Source organism: Molothrus ater, chromosome 26, assembly GCF_012460135.2.
Source record: "Molothrus ater isolate BHLD 08-10-18 breed brown headed cowbird chromosome 26, BPBGC_Mater_1.1, whole genome shotgun sequence".
In the NCBI taxonomy this organism is placed as follows: domain Eukaryota; kingdom Metazoa; phylum Chordata; class Aves; order Passeriformes; family Icteridae; genus Molothrus; species Molothrus ater.
The window spans coordinates 4434716-4449340 of NC_050503.2; the positions used below are offsets into that span (position 1 = coordinate 4434716).

General features: G+C 47.2%; 1 long non-coding RNA gene across 1 annotated transcript; it reads right to left on the minus strand.

Annotated features, from left to right (window-relative positions):
* Window positions 1-373: 373 nt before the first annotated feature.
* Window positions 374-8595, minus strand: LOC118697039 (uncharacterized). The gene is made up of 3 exons (XR_004981718.2): window positions 8471-8595; window positions 7248-7359; window positions 374-551 (listed from the first exon to the last, which is right to left on the minus strand). It is a non-coding gene; the product is annotated as an uncharacterized LOC118697039 (long non-coding RNA).
* Between the last annotated feature and the right edge of the window lie 6030 nt (window positions 8596-14625).

The window sequence follows — 14625 nt, forward strand, 5'->3', positions numbered from 1 at the left end:
TGCTGGACCAAGTCCCAGCATTGCAGATCCAAGGGAGTTGGATTATTTAAAAAATAATAATATATATATATATATATATATATAAAAAGCTTGTTTTGGTGCAGGGTTTGGTTTGAAGCAATTCATTAATTCAACTGCCAGCCAAGGGTTCCTGGCTGGGACCCACAGGAAAAAAGAAAAAGCAAGAAATACAATTAGATTCCTCCCCAGACCAGAAACTACCTCAATATTTAAGTAAAAAAAAAAAAAAGCCAAGTTATGCCAACGCAACTCCACTGAAAATTTTTACTTAATCTGCAGCCATGATTGAGCCAGATGGATAAAATTAAACCTACTGGGGAAGAGCCACACGTGCTTCTCTTCATTTGCAACCAATATATCAACTCAGCCTTCCTGCATGGATTATGAAACACAAATCTTCCTGCTTTCAGAGCCCAGAAATAAAGCAATAATGGCATAGAATTAATATAAATATTGGGGGAAATCATGTTTCCTGTCATTTAAAGAAGAAATCTTTGTACAGCAGAAAAGCTGGCAGGTCCATCACGGTGCTGCGGGGTAGAAAAAATAAAATATCATTAGACAGGACCCAGGAATCATGAGACTGATGCACAGCCACTCTATTTTTTAAAGCAGAGGGTAAATTGCACCCTTTGATACGCATCCCACGTGGTGTCAGAGCAGCAACAGGGTCTGGGAGGATCATTGGAAGGTAAATCCAAGGCCTGTGCTTCTCCCTGAAGAGCTGCAGGTTTGCCTTGGCGCTTCCAGTGCTGGCTTAAGGAGGTATTTAGTGTGTTTGTAAATAGAAATATGTGCACACACTCCCTGCCCCTCCTTGCCATCCCTTTGGGGAGGTTGTGGAGCCATCCCTGCCTCCCCCTTGCTGCAGCAGATCCATTATGTAGATGGAGCTGCCTTTGACTCATCAGCCTGTACCTTTGATGCATTTTGGCAGAGAAACATCATTGACTCATAGCATAAATCAAATATTCCTCTCCATGGAGCTCCAGGCAGGCTGTGAACGCTTCCATTAGGGTTTGGGGACACCCTGTCCTGGCCAGCAGGGCTGGCACCCAAACCCTTCCCTCCTTTATCCCTGGCCTGAGCAGAGGGGAAGGGGCTGGGGGCTGAGCCAGCCCCAGGATGGAGCTGGGGACAGGGCTGACCCCTCTCAGGGAGATTTCTGCAGCACTGGGACAAGGGATGGAGGGACAGGACACAGGGGGTGGCTCCCAGGGACAGAGGGCAGGCATGGGTGGGATTTTGGGAATTAGGAATTGTTCCCTGGCAGGGTGGGGAGAGCCTGGGATGGGATTCCCAGAGCAGCTGGGGCTGCCCCTGGAGCCCTGGCAGTGCCCAAGGCCAGGCTGGAGCAGCCTGGGGCAGCGGGAGGTGTCCCTGCCATGGCAGGGGTGGCACTGGGGGGGATTGAAGGTCCCTCCCAAGCCATTCTGGGATTCTGTGACAGCCATGGATAAATTGCAGCCTGGGAGCTGCTCTGTCAGGCTGCTGGCCAGGCTTAACCCTTGAAGGGAAGGAAGGAAGGAAGGAAGGAAGGAAGGAAGGAAGGAAGGAAGGAAGGAAGGAAGGAAGGAAGGAAGGAAGGAAGGAAGGAAGGAAGGAAGGAAGGAAGGAAGGAAGGAAGGAAGGAAGGAAGGAAGGAAGGAAGGAAGGAAGGAAGGAAGGAAGGAAGGAAGGAAGGAAGGAAGGAAGGAAGGAAGGAAGGAAGGAAGGAAGGAAGGAAGGAAGGAAGGAAGGAAGGAAGGAAGGAAGGAAGGAAGGAAGGAAGGAAGGAAAAGAGAGAGAGAAAGAAGGAAAGGAAGAAAGGAAGAAAGAACGAGAGAGAGAAAGAGAGAAAGAGAGAAAGAGAGAAAGAGAGAAAGAGAGAAAGAGAGAAAGAGAGAAAGAGAGAAAGAGAGAAAGAGAGAAAGAGAGAAAGAGAGAAAGAGAGAAAGAGAGAAAGAGAGAAAGAGAGAAAGAAAGAAAGAAAGAAAGAAAGAAAGAAAGAAAGAAAGAAAGAAAGAAAGAAAGAAAGAAAGAAAGAAAGAAAAGAAAGAAAAGAAAGAAAAGAAAGAAAGAAAAGCAGAAGGCAGCTGGGCTCAGGCTGTGGGGAAGCAGCACAGACCAAATCTCACTCTGGAGGGCTCTGAGGTCCCTCCAGCCCCATCCCCTCTGTGAATGTGCAGTGCTGGGCCCTGCAGGTGACCAGAGCCTCGTGTCCCACCACGTCACTGCCCCAGAGCTGAGCCCCCTTCAGCCCTGGAGCCTCTGCCAGGACCCAACCACCGCCACCAGAGGCTCCTTCAGGAACGTTCCAGCCCAAGGCACTAAAAGCAAGTTAGGGACAGGGCAAAAAAAAAAAAAAAAGGCAAATTAATTTAATAAGAGCTTAATTGGATTCTCCACAGCAGAGAAAGCTGCTGCTGCTTCCCAGAAATGTCCCCTGCAGCAGCTGCTGAGGCCACAAGCTCCCCCAGCTCTGCAGAAGCCCAGGTCCCTCCTTCCATCTGGGCATTTCCATCCAGCCCAGGAGCCTGGCCCAGGAAATGGCCATGGGGTGATGGGGCTGCAGTGGAGCAGCCCCCAGTGAGGGAAAAACACTGGCACAGGGTTGTGGGAACCCAGGAAATTCCTCTGGCTGCCCTGGAAGATGTGAGACCCTGTCAGGGGGCTCTGGGACCCTGGCACAGAGGCCAGGACCTCCGTGCCTTTGATTCAGCCCTTGGAAAACAACAATTCCCAACCTTTATGAGAAGAATTACAACCCACGAAAGTTTAAGTAGGATGATAGTAAATTTATCACAGGGTGGAAAAACAGATTTTTAGGGGTTTTTATAATGGAGGCTCAGGGTGCAAGATGGAGGGAACTGGGTGTGTCCAGCCTTTCTCCTTCTTCTTCTTGGCCTCCATCTTCTGCTGTGATGGTGGCACTCACAGATTGGTTTAGAGTAGAAGCTCAGTGTCTAACACAGGTGATGGGTATTGGGAAGTAATTGTAAACATTGTACAGGTAGTTTTTAGTATAAAGACATAACCCTGCCCTGGGGGCAGGCAGAGTGTCCTGGACTGCCTTGCTGAGTGGACCTCAGCAGGACAGGAGAAAGAATTTTATAGATAAGACACAATCAACAACCTTGAGACCAAGAAATGAAGAGCTCTGACTCCTTCTTTGAGCGCCAGGCTGGGAAAAGAGATTTTCTAACACATCTCAGGGTCACTGTGAGCAGCAGAGACCCCGAGGCAGGGTGAGGCTGCCCCTGGTCCCAGGCACAAGGAGGGGATGAGTTTGTCCCTGGATACCTCACTCAGCTCCAGGCAGCTCCTGCTGACTGCAGCCAGGGCCCAAAGCTCCTCCAGGGCGGGTGGGACCCCTCAGAGCAGGGGGGTCCCCAGAGCTTCTCACTCTGCCTGAGCTGGACCTGGAGCTGCTCATGAGGGGCAGATCCAGGAGGAGAAACCCAGCCTGGTTGCAAGGACAAATCCAGACAAAGATCCATGGGTGGAGACTGTGTGGGGTGCAGGTGGGATTCCCTCAGGTGGGATTTACTGCCACAAACTGCCACAGACTGGCACAGACTGCCACAGACTGGCACAGACTGCCACAGACTGCCACAAACTGCCACAGACTGGCACAAACTGCCACAGACTGCCACAGACTGCCACAAACTGCCACAGACTGTCACAGACTGCCACAGACTGGCACAGACTGGCACAGACTGGCACAGACTGCCACAAACTGCCACAGACTATCACAGAGTGTCACAGACTGGCACAGACTGCCACAGACTGCCACAGACTATCACAAACTGACACAGACTGGCACAGACTATCACAGAGTGTCACAGATTGCCACAAACTGCCACAGACTGCCACAGACTATCACAAACTGACACAGACTGGCACAGACTATCACAGAGTGTCACAGACTGCCACAGACTGGCACAAACTGCCACAGACTGGCACAAACTGCCACAGACTATCACAGAGTGTCACAGACTGGCACAGACTGCCACAAACTGCCACAGACTGCCACAGACTATCACAAACTGGCACAGACTGGCACAGACTATCACAGAGTGTCACAGACTGCCACAGACTGGCACAAACTGCCACAGACTGGCACAAACTGCCACAGACTGCCACAGACTGTCACAGACTGGCACAGACTGGCACAGACTGGCACAGACTGGCACAGACTGCCACAAACTGCCACAGACTGCCACAGACTGGCAAAGACTGGCACAGACTGGCACAGACTGTCACAGACTATCACAGACTATCACAAACTGGCACAGACTGGCACAGACTGCCACAGACTGTCACAGACTATCACAGACTGGCACAGACTGGCACAGACTGCCACAGACTGTCACAGACTATCACAAACTGGCACAGACTGGCACAGACTGCCACAGACTGTCACAGACTATCACAAACTGGCACAGACTGGCACAAACTGCCACAGACTGTCACAGACTATCACAAACTGGCACAGACTGGCACAGACTATCACAGACTGGCACAGACTGCCACAGACTGGCACAGACTATCACAGACTGGCACAGACTGGCACAGACTGCCACAAACTGCCACAAACTGCCACAGACTGGCACAGACTGGCACAGACTATCACAGACTGGCACAGACTGTCACAGACTGGCACAAACTGTCACAGACTGGCACAGACTGCCACAGACTGCCACAGACTGGCACAGACTGGCACAGACTATCACAGAGTGTCACAGAGTGTCACAGACTGTCACAGACTATCACAGACTATCACAGACTGGCACAGACTGGCACAGACTGGCACAAACTGTCACAGACTGTCTCAGAACCCCTCCCTGGGGCTCTGGGCCCTCTCAGCTCCCCCGTCCCTGCCCACCCTCCCCAGCCCTGCTTCCCCCAGCGAGCAGCTCCAAATCAAAGCCGTGTGGAGCAAAGCTGCTGGGATCAATGAGCCACCGTGCCTGCTGCTCAGCCAAGCACAGCTACCAGGGCGTCTCTGCTTTAGTGCTGCCTTAGAGGATCCTCAGAGCCAGGAGACCCAGGGAGGCTCATTAGAGGAGCAGCACTCGTGGCTGGGTGTGCAGAGTGGCTCCGCAGCCTCCTCCTCTGCAGGCAGCCCTGCCCCTGCTCTGATCTGGGACGCAGCCACGAGGCTCTCACAAATGAAACGCTGTTTAAAACGGTTTTAATCAGAATTCCTCCAGCCAAGGCAGAGAACCCGCTGTCTTTGGCAGAAAGGACGCGGAGGAATTAAGTGATGATGGGAGAAGTGATTTCAAAAAGCCTGACTGTACCTCCCTCTCTTGAGGTGGACCTGGAGCTTTTCACGAGGAGGAGAAACCCAGCCTGGCTGTGAGAACAAACGGAGATGAAGAGATGAAGATCCAGCCCCAGCTCCTGCCTCTGATGGAGTTTTTCTCATGGCAGCTTCTCCCTGCCTCGACTTCCCCAGCAATCCGAGGAGTTTCTGCTCCTCTTTCCTCCTCCCTTGCCTCCCTCTCAGAGTCAGGGAGTTTGCAGAGCTGGTTTTGATCTCGGCTCCACCACTGCAGAGGAAGCAAGGTGGGGAAATCAGGATGGCAGGCAGGGAGCTGGCAGGAGCCCGGCAGAAATCAACCCCAGAGACAACACTTGAAGGAGCAGCCCTGGTGTTTGTGGATTCCAGCTCCCCTTTGGCACCTGGGGAACTCTGTAGGACCAAGGCTCAACTCAGGGCTGGATCCAGCAGCACTGAGTGCATCAAAAACTCTGCTTCACCCAAAACGTGGCTCAGCTTCACACACAACAAGGGCCATTTTTAAATTACATTTTTAAAGGTGTTTTTTTTTTTAAACTACACTCTGTCTGAGAGTAGTTAATTTGTCCAGAGCCTGATATTCTGATTTTCTTAGGGCAAATATTAACCTTTTGTACTAACCCCAAACCCACCAGGCACAGAGCAACCCACCCCTGGTGCCCTGGGCAGGAGAGGGGTGAGGGCTCCCTGAAAATCATTCAAATCCCTGCAGAAATATTTGGGAGTGCAGATTTGGGAGTGCAGACCTGGAGTGCACAGCAGCCTGAGCAGGAGTGTGTTCAGAAAGAAAACAGATGGTTTATAGCCCAGAGAAACAGGCAAACACTGAGTGCAGGGGCTGGGGAAAGCCAGAAAAAGCCAGACTTGAGGATTGCTTGAATAACCTTAAAATACACTTGTTCTTTTCATTCATAAACTGCTATGAATTGGGGTTTTCCCTCTATTTCTCTGCCTATTTCCATCCCAAATGGAGGAGCAGGCTGCCCCGCTCTCTTTTCTGTGCTTTTCAGGGAAAGGTGGGTGCAGCCCTTACTGTCCTGCAAAAAAATCCCTTCCCCTCACACACCTGGGGGCTGCCAGAGCCCAGTTCTCCCAGTTCCCTCCCCAAACCCCTGAGCAGTGCTTTGCTGGACAGACATCATCCCCAGGAGGTTCCTGTCCATGGATTTAATTAAAATAAAATATCCCACGCCAACAGGAGCCTCGTTGTCTTTCAGGGTTGTCTCGATAATTATAAAATAAATTGCATTTCTATTGCTCCTTTCATCCCTGGATCTCCACGTGTTTTTACAAGCATTAATTAATTTAGCTCTCAAATAACCCTTCCCTCTGATGCCACATAAAAATTTAATAAACAGGTGCTGGGAGAGGCAGGGACCTGCTCTGGGACATGAGGATGGCCAGCACAGAGGGAAAGCCCCAAATCCTGGAACTTGTGAGAAATGAGAGTGTCAGAAAAGAGGGGAAAAGCTGTGAATTAGGGATCTGAGCATCCAGGGCCCCTCTGGGAGCCCAGAGCCCCCCATGGCTCTGTGCCAGGGTGGGAATTGCTGCCAGGGATGGGGGAAACCCAGGGTGGGAGTGGCAGAGCTGATGGAACTGTAACACATTTAGGGAAATCTCCAAATAGGTCTTTTCCTTTTTTCTTTTTTTTTTTTTTTTTCTTGTCTTTTTTTATTCCTTCTGTTTCCCTTTTTTTTTTAGCTTTAAAGAATAACACTGCCTGTCTCAAGCTGTGGTAATGTATTCAGGCAACACAACTGAGTCAGAGCTAATTGAATTTAAAAGCAGGTATTACATCTGTGCCTTCGGAGTGAGTACATCCTGAAAATCACTTCAGTGATGAAGTGTTTTACCCAACTACTACTTAATCTTTTTACATAGAAAGCAGAATTAACCCCGCTGCGCAGCCTTCATTAAGGAAACCAAATGAAGTTACCTGGTGAGATTCAAATGTGCTCCAAGTGGTGAAACTTCAGCTGAAGTTTCTTAAATCCAAAGGGACTCTTCTTTCTTTTTTCCTCTCTTTTTTTCTTTTTTGGTTAAAAGTCCTACAAAGTGGTTTAAAGCAGGTCAGTTATCTGGGTCCTGTTTTACTTTCAGTCATTAAATCTGAGAGGAAATCAGAAATAAGCACACCAGGCCCTGTGTGTGAATATGGCTGGGGAAATGGGTCAGCTTCCTGCCCAGAACCATCAGTACCTGCCCTCTTTTCCCCATTCCCACCCTGTCCAGACTGCCCCCCTCTCTCCAGCAGGATAAAATAAATAAAGGAGAAAGCAAGCCTTGAAGAAAGCTCCAGAAATAACCCAAGCCCCCTGTGCAGCAGCACTGAGCATCACCCAGAGCTCCCCCTGGGAAACAGGACAGGGCAGCAGCCCTAAAGCAGCAAGACATGGACCCTCTGTGGGCAGAGTGAAAAAACACAGCTCTTTGTGTAGAGAGAGAGGCATAAAATACAAATATATATATTTTATATTTTATATTTTATATTTTATATTTTATATTTTTATTTTATATTATTGCATAAAATTAATTTATATTATAATTACATATACTATATATAATATAGTATATTATATAATATACAATATATAATATATAATATATATAATATATAATATATATAATATATAATATATAATATATAATATATAATATATAATATATAATATATTGTATATTATATATTATATATAATATATTATATATATTATATAATATATATTATATATGGTATATGATATATGGTATATTATATATTATATATTGTACGTTATATATTACATATTATATATATTTTATATTTTTATATTATATATTAATATGTTTTATATACACATATAGGTGTATATAATATATATTATATATAATATATAAAATATATAACATATCTATTATATACAATAGATGTCTATATATATAATATATATATGTGTGTAACAGATTTATACACACACACATGTATATATATATATATATATATACACATATAGATATTTTTACTTTACATTCTATTACTTTTCCCACTTGGTATATTACTTTATGCATATATATATATATATATCACACATATAAATATCCCTTGATACACTTGGCTGTTACTTTACACCAAGCAAAAGCCCAAAGCAATGAATTGAGCTCAGAGCTCGCTGCACCCACCTCGCTCCCATCCTTGGGCTGCTGCAGGGTCCCGGGGGAGGAGAGGAGGCAGATTCTCCTTCTCTGGGCCAGAAAAGGAGCAGGGAAAGCAGCCCAAAGAGCCATCTGCAAAGCTATTCCAGCAAACCAACATTTCTGGCTGGCTGTGTTTATCCATCAGTTCCCAAGGCAGCCACGAGGGAGCTGGGAAAGCTGTGGGGATCCCCTCGATGCTTCATGAATTTCAAGCGCAGACAATTGATTTGCATCGGCAGGAATTTGCATGGGGAGGAAAAAAAAAATAAAAAAAAAAAAGCTGGAAAAAAAAATACTAAAAAATGAGCTCTTCACCATTCATTAATTTTCTCTAAAATTCATTCATCCAATTAGGCAGCTGAAATGGTGCGTTGTAATTTGGATACCCTGTGACACACCATGACTATTGATGGCTCCTGATTCAAAGGGAACAGAAATGGAATAAATCTCAGGCTGTGGCCTCTTCAAAACCTAATTTCCTTCTAGTTCTGAACCAGGAAATCTTCCAGAGAAATCAGGAGAGGTTCAGCCAAATTTAGGTTGGGCATCAAGGAATGAAGGAGGTTCTTTGCTCACGGCTCTGAATTTGGGGGAATTTTTACTTTATGAAGCATTTCATCAGTTGTACCTGATGGGTGTGGAACAGGGGCACCCACCCTTGTGTGCCCACCCCAGAGGGAATCTCCTGCACCACCAGGGCCGATAACTGGGGTCATTTTCGACCTCTGCACCTCCGTGAGCAGCCAGAGGGGTTTTTTGGAACTGCCAAAATCAGGACATGAGGTTTGTGCTGCAGAGGATTCAACTGCAATGAACAGGGGGGAGTTTGTGTTGCCTCTTTGCCATTAAGATCTGCTGGCTGAGGTGGAGGGGTCCTTATCAGGGTGAGGAGGGGTCCTTATCAGTGTGATGAGGGGTCCTTATCAGGGTGATAAAGCAGCGCCCTGGGGGCCCTGAGGATGCTCCCAGCCAGGCCTTCCCACTCCCTGTGGTTTGACCCATCTTGCAGAGAAGAGTGAAGTGCAGAGTACCGTCAAGCTCTTCAAGGTAATTTTCAAGTTGAAAAGTTGCAATTCCAGAAAAAGAAATCTCGCCGAGGTCCTAAAACACGTGGCAATTATGTTTTCTCCAGTTTCTCTGAGTGACCTCGCTGGGATCAGGGACACTCCATCCACTTGTCCACAAAATGCATTTAAGTGTCCCCATTTAACAGAGCTGAAGAGGGAAATCTGGGGCCAGGCTGTCATTTGGAGACTTTCCACAAACCTTCCACAAGATTTCCAATCACAGGCTGCGGAAGAGAGCTGAGAACTCCACATTGCCCCAAGGAGCACAAATCCCCAGGGCTGGGAGCAGGGTCCTGTCCCCCTGCAGGAGCTCAGAGCATCAATAACACAGCAATAAATCCTGCAGGCAGCTGGATCCATCCTGGGAGGGAATATGGAGATAAATACAGAGACGTGTTTGGAGAGTTATGGGCAACTCATCACCATCACATGTGAGCACTTATTGAGTTCCCCAGGATTTAGGGGCAGATCCAGAGATGCACTTTAGATGCTGCAGCTGAGGTAATGAGATGCCCAAAATAGGTGCTGGGAGGCTCAAGGACACATTCCCAGGGCGTTTGATGCAGAGATTTCCATGAGGGAAGTCTCCTTTCCCTGGCTGCACCAGAGGAAATGTTCCTGATGTTCCTCTGAAACCTTGGGGCTTTTAATCCAGGCTTTAAATCCACATCCTCATCTCTAGTCCAGCACCTTGGCTCCCAACACACACAGTGCTAAAACCCATACGTAATAGAATAGAATAGAATAGAATAGAATAGAATAGAATAGAATGTAATATAATATAACATAATATAACATAATATAACATAATATAACATAGTATAATACAATATAATGTAATATAATTAATATAATATAATATGATATAATATAACATAATACAATATAACATAGTATAATATAATATAATATAATATAATATAATATAATATAATATAATATAATATAATATAATATAATATAATATAATATAATATAATATAATATAATATAATATAATATAATATAATATAATATATAATTCTACAACAATATAACCCATGATTTGGGGAGGCACAGAAGCTTTATCCCCCCACCATCACTTGTAAAATCATGGAATGGTTTCGCAGAACTCACAGAGTTCACAGAACTCACAGAATGACCAGGATTCACTGGAAGACCTTTAAGATCATCCAGTCCAACCCAGCCCCAACATCTCAACTGAACCCTGGCACCCAGTGCCACATCCAGGCTTTGTTAAACGCACCCAGGGATGGGGACTCCACCACCTCCCTGGGCAGAACATTCCAGAACTTTATCACCCTTCCTATAAGGAACTTTTCCCTAATATCCAACCTATATTTCCCTTGAAATTTGGGTTGGAAGGGATCTTAAAACAGCCCAGCCCCACCCCTGCCATGGCAGGGACACCTCCCAGTGTCCCAGGTGCTCCCAGCCCCTGTGTCCATCCTCAAAAGAGAATTAAACTCTGCACAAACACAGAGTTAAGGTCTGGAGGCGAAAAGGAAACTCCTGGTGCCAGGTTCTGTCATGACTGGGGGAAAAAAAAAGGTCCCCAAAAGCCTCCCAGAAAAAAAAAACCAGGAAGAAGTAAATAAATTTCACTGAGCCTTTTAAAATGGTTTAATTGCCTTTGTGCTCTAATTGCTCCTGGTTTTACAGCCTCATTTCTTGTCATAAAATTAGTCCCACTTTTTATGCCTTTTTCCTTTTCTTCTGGTCTGTGATTATTATTTTTTAATTGCTTTGGTGTGTTGATCTCTCCCACGTCTCCCCCGGGAAGGGGAAGAGGGACCTGATTCTGTGTCTGCCGCCTGCACAGAGGATGCTGCAGCTGCTGGGAGGAGATGGAGGCTCCCATTTTGAGGGGGAATTTCAACACTGATCCCTCCCAAACTGTCACAAACACCCAGAGCAGGGCTGGGCACAGGAGCTCTGCATCCAGCCCCGAGAGGAGGAACAGTGCTTGGGAGCACAGCAACTTCTGGCAGGATTCTCTGGGGAAAGATTTCTTGCTGCAAACCATCAGGAACACGATAAATAAATGAACAAATAAATAAATAATTAATTAATTAAATAAATAAAATATAAATAATTGTATATATATATATTATATATAATATATAATTAATACATTATAATAAATAATAAATAATTAAAAAATAAAAGCATAGGAAGGAACCAGAGCACCTGAAAAAGATGAAAGCTGCTTCATCTGTAATCCTTTTAACAGCCCCCCTGTTTCAGGCAGCACCTCCCAGCACAGCCTCTGTCTGTCTGTCTGTCTGTCTGGGCTGATGTACAGCTGCAATAGGAAGCCGTGCCTGAAGTTTATTAAGGCTGGGTAATTCCTGTGTACTATTGATTCCATCTCTGCTGCTATCTTGCCCTGTCTGGACCTAAAAAGTGATTTAAAAACAAGGGAAAAAAACCCCATATAATCCTTTAAAAATTGCAAGTATTATGGGATGTGGGACGCTGCCATTTTGGATGCATTAGCAACACGCTGCAAAGGAATGTGTCTGAGATACAAATCTAATTAAGGGGACTTTGATGATGTTGAGACTAAAAATGAGGGAGCACTTTGGGCTGAACCAAAACACGAAGTTGAATCTGAGCTTAGCTCCGCAAATTCCTGTCTCAGCGGTGGAAGGAAAATTGGATTTGCTTTGGCTTCCAGCCAGCCTTGCTTCATCCTGAACGAGCTCTCCACTGTCCAACCTCTCCCACGTCCTTGGAGTTACTCCCAGCTTGTGGCAGGAGCAGGAGTGAGCTCAGAGGAGCAGCTCTGCCCACCGAGATGCTCAGGGCTGGCGCGGCTCCACCTCGGCGCAACTCCTGAGGCGTCAGAAACGCGGAGAAGCAAACCTTGAGTCCTCCTCTGGGGCTCCGAGGGGTTGCACGCATCTCCAGCCCAGCCCAGAGCTTCCCTGCTGCTCCTCCATGAGAGGAGAACACAGCAGGAAGGGGCCATGTCCCACACATGAGCCAGGCCCACACATGAGCCAGGCCCACACATGTCCCACACTTGTCCCAGGCCCACACATGAGCCAGGCCCACACATGTCCCACACATGAGCCAGGCCCACACATGTCCCACACATGTCCCAGGCCCACACATGAGCCAGGCCCACACATGTCCCACACATGAGCCAGGCCCACACATGTCCCACACATGTCCCAGGCCCACACATGTCCCACACTTGTCCCAGGCCCACACATGTCCCACACATGAGCCAGGCCCACACATGTCCCACACATGAGCCAGGCCCACACATGTCCCACACTTGTCCCAGGCCCACACATGTCCCACACATGTCCCACACTTGTCCCAGGCCTGCCCCAAGAGCAGCATTTCCAAGGGGACCAGGCTGGATCAGCAGCCTCGTGTCCTGGGCTCCAGGAAACAAAACTACAGCAGTGACAGAGCCAGTCAGACACGGATCCCAGCTGAACCCAAACCTTCCCAGACTTTGCAGAGAAGGAGAGTGAAGTGCCGAGTGTGTTCAAGCTTTTCAAGGTAATTTTCAAGCTGAATAAAGTTGCAATTCCAGAAAATAAATCTCACTGAGGTCCTAAAACACATGGAAATTATGTTTCCCCCAGTTTCTCTTAGTGACCTGGCTGGTCAGAGCTGGGGGATGCAGGATTTGGGTCAGGCCCATCTGTACCCAGCTCTCTCAGCCCCCTGCAGTGACATTTAAAACATAATAATTGAGAAATCAAGATGTAGTCCTCTCCTTTAGCCCATTGTCCCTGTCAGCCACAGGCACAGCCTGCCCTGTCCAGCCCTCCCACAGCCCTCCCTGTTCTGCCATCACCACAAATGTTCTTATTCATCCCAATTTTCCATGGGGTTGGGTCACCTCCACCCCCTTACCTTACCAGGAAATCCAGGGCCATCAGCCACTGCAGAGCCACAGCACAAGGAGAATTTGTCCTGGCTGGACTGAAAAAAAAAAAAAAAAAAAGAAGTGAAGTAGAGCTGAAGGCTGCAAGATGAGTTGTGGGAATGAGAGTGCTTTGTGGGATATCATCCAATTCCTGCTGGACAAAATCCATCATCCCCTTGGTCCTCACCTGCCTCTGTGCCCAGAGACACCAAAGATGCCCAGAAGCCTCCAAGACCCCCAAAACTTTGTCCTACCAAGTTGGGGGTGGAGCACCCTGGGGGGGACATTGAAGAGAAACCCCAAATGAGGTTGGTGAGGGCTGAGGAACAACTGGAAGAAAGGATGGGAAGCAGCAGGAGGGTTCCCTGTGGCTGCAGCCCATAACCTTGTGCTTGTCCCTGGTATTTTCCAAACTTTTCCTGGAGAACATCCCTGCAGCACAACATCCCACCTTGCAGAAAGTCCAGGGGAAGGGACAAAGGATCTCGAGCCTGAGCCTGCTCTGAATTCAGCTCCTGCCAGCACCTGGGGGCATTTGGAAAGGGGCCTTTAACTCTCACTGAGATACCCAGGAAACTGCTGAGCTTGTACTCAGAACTGAGAACTTGTAGGTTTGGGGGTGTTTTTGGGTGCTGCAGTGTATTCACAGAATCCCCAGACAGTTTGGGCTGGCAGGAACCTTAAATTCCACTGTGTTCCACCCCTGCCATGGGCAGGGAGACTTTCCCTGGAGCAGGTCACTCCAACCCAGCCTGGAACACTCAGCATTGCAGGGAAGGGGTGGGCACAGGGCAGGAAATGACAAACTCCCTCCATCAGCAGCCAGGCACCTCCCAAAGCAGCGAGGAGCAGCCCCACGGCTGTGACATTTGCGATGCATTAAGTTTAAACATTTTCAATAAAGAAAAACAATCCATTCAGACTTGCTTTATGATTCATAGTAATTGCAAATAGGAGCAGTTAATATAATTGTCCAGCTGAGACCAGCAGGCTGGGAACATGTAGCAGTGAGATGTACAATCAGGGAAGGTTGGGAGGGAATTTAAGTGCAGGTTAAGCAAATGCATTACTTTAATAACACACAGAGACAGCCCTTGTAGTTATAAAGAGGATAAAATAAATATTGTACCAGAATTCTACAGAATGGGAGGTTTTATCACCAAGGACTGCCCGCTCCCTAT